Source organism: Echinops telfairi, unplaced genomic scaffold, assembly GCF_000313985.2.
Source record: "Echinops telfairi isolate 266 unplaced genomic scaffold, ASM31398v2 ScPeMD7_7410;HRSCAF=8448, whole genome shotgun sequence".
NCBI classification, from domain to species: Eukaryota; Metazoa; Chordata; class Mammalia; order Afrosoricida; family Tenrecidae; genus Echinops; species Echinops telfairi.
The window spans coordinates 26190734-26197941 of NW_022111310.1; the positions used below are offsets into that span (position 1 = coordinate 26190734).

The 7208-nt window shown below is 48.7% G+C and overlaps 1 pseudogene; it reads left to right on the top strand.

Annotated features, from left to right (window-relative positions):
* The first annotated feature begins 3307 nt into the window (after positions 1–3307).
* On the top strand, positions 3308–6093 carry LOC101639460 (annotated as a pseudogene).
* Positions 6094–7208: the final 1115 nt, after the last annotated feature.

Below are 7208 nucleotides of genomic sequence, written 5' to 3' on the forward strand. Positions count from 1 at the left end.
TAAATTATCAAGGGTTCATGAGGGAAGGGGGAGCGGGGAGGGAGGGGGAAAATGAGGAGCTGATGGCAGGGGCTTAAGTGGAGAGCAAATGTTCTGAGAATGATGAGGGCAACGAATGTACAAATGTGCCTTACACAATTGATGTATGTACGGATTGTGGTAAGAGTCGTATGAGCCCCTACTAAAACGATTAAAAGGGGTGAAAGGCAATGAGGAAGTGTTGTGCTAGGGCAGCAGGTAGAGAAATGGACGATAAGGTCTCTTGATTAAATGGCTTGGGGCAAAAGTCAGACCAGGTGAGCAAGATGATTTTTAGGGAGGTAAGGTCTACAGTTCCCACCCATCCAACACCCGGGCCATATGTGTATGAATGACAAGATCATCAAGGGGTGGAGAAGATTATGCTCGAGAGTTTACAGGGGTGGGGGAGGTGTATGTCTTTCTTTGAATGAACTATGACTATTGAATATTTCTCCTACTCGGCACTATAAAGCTTAAGACTTTAATGTATGATAGAAATGAATGCTGGGTATTAGAAATTACAGACAGCTTGTAACTCTGCCTTCAGCCAGGATGAGATTGGGTATGCTCAAAGGAGAACTAGGATTTGAAGGGAAGAAGTGGGTGGTTGGTTTGAATGTAGTACCCCGAGTTACAGAGGATCTGGGGCTTAGGGGGGAAAGCCTGAGCCCCACCCAGGAAGTCAGCGTTAGAAAAGTCATGCAGATCTCCCCAGGACGGCACGCATTTGAAGAAGAAGAAAAAATACAAAAGGAAACAATGACTGTTTTGCTTCTGAATTTCAAGCTAGCGGCCTTTGGGTGCTTTGGGGTAGGAAAAGTCAATGCTCATCAGGAGAACTCATTTCAGGATCCTGGGATTAAAGCGAGCCTGCACTCAGTGGGTGGAATGCTGGGGAGAAGGGAGAAAGGGGAAGGTGCTCCAGTGAACAGACTGGCTGCATTTGGACATGGTCCATTGGAACGCATTGACGTAGGCCTTGGAGGCTACAGATGAGGGAAAACATTATTTTTGGAGATGTGTGGGCCCCAGGGAGCCTTGGTGGTGTACTGGTTACTTCATCAACTGCTAATTACAGGGTCGACAGTTCAAAATCACTAGCCACGCCAAGGGACTTTCTACTCCCATAGAGTTACAGTCACTGTGGGTCGACATCTACTTGATGGCAGTGAGGGAGGGGAGGAGGGAGGGAGTGGGGTGCAGAGCCTATAGCTAACACCCACTGACCTAGTTTGGCCCCTGGAGCTAAGGATTAGACCTGGCTAAAGTGAAAGATGTTTGACACTGTGAGCTGTGTAAATTGCTGATTACTTGCTCTGGAATGGTCTTGGCTTATGAATGCAGAATCTCAAAGTTCCAACAGAAGCAGAAAACTCTTCATAGAAAGGACTATGCTTGTTCCCTCAGAGTACTGGTGCAATGAACCAAAAAACCAAATCCACTACCATCAAGTCAATTCTGATCCATAGAGACCCATTCATAGAATTTTCCAAGACAGGAGTGGCTAGTGGGTTGGAACTGCATGACGGTGGTGTTATTCCATACTGGTAGTCACCCTGTGTACAATAGAACAAAGCACTGCTTGAACTGGCCCCATCCTCACAATTGTTACTATGTTTGAGCCCATTGTTGCAGTTACTGTGTCAATCCATTTCATTGAGGATTTTCCTTTTTCCCCCTCTGAGCATCTACTTTATACTCAGCATGATGTCCTTCTCCAGGGACTGAAGTCTCCTGACATGGCCAAAGTACTACAGCAGCGGTTCTCAACCTGTGGGTTGTGACCCCATTGGGGGTGGAACGACCCTTTCACCCGATTCATAACAGTAGCAAAATTACGGTTATTAAGTCTCAACAAAAATAATGTTCTGGTTGGGGGTCACCACCACATGAGGAACTGTATGAAAGGGTCGTGGCATTAGGAAGGTTGAGAACCACTGAGCTACAGTCAAAGTCTTGCCATTCTCACTTCTAAGGAGCTTTCTGGCTTTACCTCTTCCAAGGTAGATTTGTTTGTTCTGACAGTCCTGGAACTCTTAATGTTCTTCACCAGCACCATCATTGAAACGCATTGATTCATCGTTTGTTTTCCTTATTCCTTGTCCAACGTTCACATGCAGATGAGACCATTGGAAACACAATGTCTGGGGCCAGGCACACCATAGTTCTCAAAGTAACATCCTTGTCCTTCAACACTAAAGAGATCTTATGCAGCAACGCTGGGAAATTCAGAAATGTTTGCCTATTTAAAATGAGGGGAGAGAAAAGGATAGTATTGCTGATGACTATCCATCCCTGGGGGACAAGAGACTATACCCACTGAATCTCTCTCTCCTCCCCTCATAGGCCTGGGAAAGAGACTCAAGTCCACACTTACTGCCATTGAGTTAATTCTCACTCAGAACGACCCTATAGGGCAGACTACAGCTGCCCCTGTGGGTTTCTGAGACTGTAATGGTTTATGGGAGTAGAAAGCCTCATCTTTTCCACCATTGATGGTTTTGAACTGCTAACCTTGTGGTTAGCAGCCCAATGCATAACCCAGCAGGCCACCAGGGCTCCATTAATTCCCACTGATTGGGTGAGATTCTGCAAATGAGGAGCTTGTGTCCCACAAAAAGAATTGTATGGCTTACTAATAATGTAAATAAGGTATGTGGCACCCTTGTGAAGATGAGACCATGCAAATAAGGTGGATGGAACCCTAACAAGGGGGTTGATCAGTTTTGTCATCCCACTAGGTTTAAAGGGAGCCATGAGAGAGGAGGGAAGGTAGAGACCTTACCGCTACCAAAAAGAACTAGGAGTGGAGCACATCCTTTGGACCCAGAATCCCTGAACTAAGAACCTCCTAGACACAGGAGAAAAAAGGAACTGTAACACTGGAGACGCATAAGATGTCAGGAAGCAGTAGCAGAGAAATGGAGGTAGCAGAGGCAGCAGAACCAGATCAGCCGGAGAGTGTGATAGGTGCACTAACTCATGGAGCAAGAGAGCGAAGAGCCTCTGGGCCGGAGGCTTGCTGGTGGAATGGGATGGTTCCCGGCATTGATGACAGAGATAAAAGAACTTTGTAATACTTGCCTAGGCAGGACAGAAGCCAGACCACAGGGCCAACAGTCAGAGAGAGACCTGCCTATGGGTTCAGCTGAGAAAAGACTGTCAAGATTGAAGAATTGTATCCTAAGCCATTCCCTAAGAAACCCCATAATGGTGAATATGGCCTCTGAATTTTGTGTGGACACTGCAACACATTTCTGATAATTAAAGTTCTGTAGGAGAAATTATGGGTGTCAAAATTGGTTACAAGTTTGGCAAGCGCATGTACGTCTAACCTCTGCCTCACAAGAATCAGCTTTGGGCAGTTGCTGCTGAGAATGATTCTCTCTTCTCCTTATGAAGGTAGAGGAGTTCAAATGCTGTCCCTCTGTCACTTTATACAAACCCAGTCCGTATGGGGTTCGGAAAGGTGACTTGGATTTTCATGGTAGAAGGTACTGGAGGAGGTGGGACTGGAGCAGGAAGACTAGAGCCATTTAACAGCAGGGGCCTAGGCGGAGAGAGGTGCACCTGTCTGGAGATGCTGAAGAGGTAGATTTGATCAAGCTAGGTCATAGATTCAACGGTCCAGAGGGTAGAGTGGGTAATTCTGCAGATGTGCAAAGCTCTAACTCAAACTCTAAACTCACCACCAACTAGTCGAGTTCAATCCATGGACACTTTATCAGAGAGAGTAGAATTGCCCCAGTGGGTTTCTGAGGCTGTAAAAATTTACTGGAGAAGAACTTCTCTTCTTTCTCTCACAAAGTGGCTGGTGGTTTCAAACTGCTGAACTTTACAGCCAAATCCATAACCCTCGAAGGGTTGCTATGAGTTGCTATCAACTCGATAGCTTTGAATTTGTTTGTTTGGTGTAGTTTCAGCCAAAGTGGTTATACATGATCTATCTACTATTATATGTGATGAAGAATTTTGCACATCCTGATGAGTTGTGAGCAATAGGCAATCAACAGAGAATTGTGTCATTGACAAAACCTTCTCATCTTACTTCACTCACATCCACTCACTTACTTCACTCACATCCACACATCACCCCCAGAAAAATTAACTTCAGAGGACAGCACTGAAGCTACAGCTCAGGGACATGTCTGATCAGAGCACATGGGAGCAAATAAAGGTGGAGGAAAAGAGAGTGGAGCACATCCTGGCCCACCAAGCCCTGAGGATGGTATTCCTGCTCAGAGCAGCCAACGCAGAGAGGACCATATGGCAGGCCCCACTATAACACACGATATCCTTCACTGATCCACAGCCCTACAGGGGACAACACTGGAGACACGGTGTGGGAATTGCACGTTATCTGACCGCACCACACCGAGGCAAAACACCAAGGTCATGCAACAGAACAGCAAGGGGAGTCGAGCAAGGAAGTCCCCGAAGGAATACCAAAAATAGACTTTGGGGCCAGGCTGTGGCACCCCATCAGACTCAATCGGAAAACACTCCTAAAGGTCAACCAACAGACCTTGACTATACACAGGCTTTTCTTTTTCTGTCATTGTTCAGTTTTCTTTTGTTGCTTTGTTTTGCTCTGACTTGTTTTTGTGCATATTATAATCTCTACAGGTCTATCTAGATAAGATAGGCGGGATAAACAATCTGGAGGAGAAATTTGTTTTCTTTTGTTGCTTTGTTTTGCTCTGTCTTGTTTTTGTGTATATTATCTCTACAGGTCTATCTAGATAAGCTAGGCGGGATAAACAATCTGGAGGAGAAAACAACAGGACGGAAGGTTCTGGGGGGAAAGGAGGGGGGGGTCGGTAGGGGAATTGTTTTTGTTATTATTATCTCTGCAGGTCTATCTAGATAAGCTAGGCGGGATAAACAATCTGGAGGAGAAAACAACAGGACGGAAGGTTCTGGGGGGAAAGGAGGGGGTGGTCGGTAGGGGAAAGGAAAGACCTGATGTAAACACTGAAGGTCAGTAAGCCTGGCCTAGGCGGCAATGAGACCCGGGATCCGGGAGGGGCAGAGGAAAGAACAATCTTGGACCGTGACTCAGCACCACTTTGAGGGACCAGCCTTCATTTCAACCAAGACCAGAGCTGTTTTTGCTGTGCCATGGAGACTGGCATGCGTGTCTACAACGTGGAGCCACTAATGGAGAAGGGGCATCTAGACCATGAGCAGGTAGCAGCATGGGCCTGGTGGAGATGCTACACCGCTCCAAGCTGCTGGCCCTGGGAGGCAGCGGTAGCAGCCCCAAGTTCCCCGAGACCTCAGCAGTGCTGATCTGGGATGATGCCCGAGAAGGCAAGGACTCCCAGGACAAGCCGGTGCTGGGGTTCACCTTCACCAAGCCAGTCCTGGCGGCGCACGTGCGCCATGACAAGATTGTGACTGTGCTGAGGAACCACATTTATGTGTACTCCTTCCCTGACCATCCCCGGAAGCTCTTTGAGTTTGACATCTGGGACAACCCCAAGGGGCTGTGACCTCTGCCCCAGCCTGGAGAAACAACTATTCGTGTTCCCGGGACACACGGGCAGGAGTCGACAGCTGGTGGACCTGGGGAGCACAAAACCTGGTCCTTCATCCGCTCCGTTTACCATGCACGCGCATCACATTGAGACAGCCTGGTGTCCCTGAACCCTCCAGGCACTGTAGTGGCCTCGGCCTCCCAGAAGGGCACCCTTACTCATCTTTCTGACACACAGTCCAAAGAGAAACTGGTGGAACTGTGCCGAGGCACGGGACCTGCCACCTTTTACTGCATGACTTCAGCCAGCACTTCTCCTTCCTCTGCGCCTGCAGTGATAAGGGCACGGTGGTCCACATCTCTGCTCTCCAGGACACGCGCCTCAACCGCCGCTCAGCGCTGGCTCGTGTAGGCAAGGTGGGCCTATGATTGGGCAGTACGTGGACTCTCAATGGAGCCTGGCAAGCTTCACCGTGCCTGCAGACTCTGCCTGCACCTGCGCCTTTGGACGTAATGCTTCCAAGAATGTCAACTGTCATTGGGAGCCCGGTGCACGCTTCACTGCGCCTGCGCAACCTCAAGAGCAAGCTTGAGAACAGCCTGGAGACGCCCATGGGGCTGCTACTAGAAGCGCTGCGACAAGAGCAGGAGGCTGCATCCTAGGGACCTGGGATCTGTATCCCGGACCACACACCCAGGTCAGAACCTGGGCCCCAAAGCCCTCTCCCAGTCCAGAAAGCAGGGCATCAGCATCCCCCCAACCCTGGGTCCCAAACTGGGGTATCCCTCACACCCAGCCCTGTGGGACCAGCACATTCCTTCCGCCTTGAACCTGAGACCAGGCCAGAGCCACTAAAATGGGACCTTGGAGACCAGAGTCAGCCTGCAACTCAGGACGGGGAGGAACTGCCCTAATCCGTACGTAAAACCCACCTTTCCCTCACTCTTGGCCACCAAGCTGGGAGCTGAGACTAAATACGAGGTATCTTGAGCCCAGCACCAAGGCTTTTCCAGACCCTATCTTGGCTCTGGACCCAAGGCATTGCCAAATCTTGAACCCAAGACCCAGGTGTCCCCTGCTGTCCCCATCTGGATACAAGGCTCAGGCATCCTAACCTTGTTGATCCTTGGTCCCAGGTGACCCCAACCCTCACCACTTACCTCCTTACAGCTCTCCTTAGGGACCTGCCCCTCCCAGAAACAAGTTTCAGAGTGCTAAGGGGTGGGATGTGGGGGGAAGGTCCTCCAGAGATGGGGCACATATATCAGTATTGCTACAACAATAAAGGCTCTCTCCAAACAAACAAACCCAGGGACAGGGAACAACAAATGATCCAAAATTGGTGGCGAGGAGGGTGTGAGAGGCCTGGTAGGGCTTGATCAAGGGCAATGTAACTGAGAGGAATTACTGAAATGCAAATGAAGGCTGAGCATGATAGTGGGACAAGAGGAAAGTAAAGGGGAATAGAGGAAAGAGCTAGGAGGCAAAGGGCATTTTCAGAGGCCTAAATACAGGCATGTACATATGTAAAGATATTTATATATGATGGTGGGGAAAACGATCCACGTGCATATATTTATAGGTTTAGTATTAAGGTAGCAGATCCTTACTTGCAACACAGATAGTTCTTCTGAGCCCAGAGAGTTGCATTCATAAGTCACTGTTCCAGTTAATTTGGTACCTTGCCTCCCAGGTCATGACTCATCA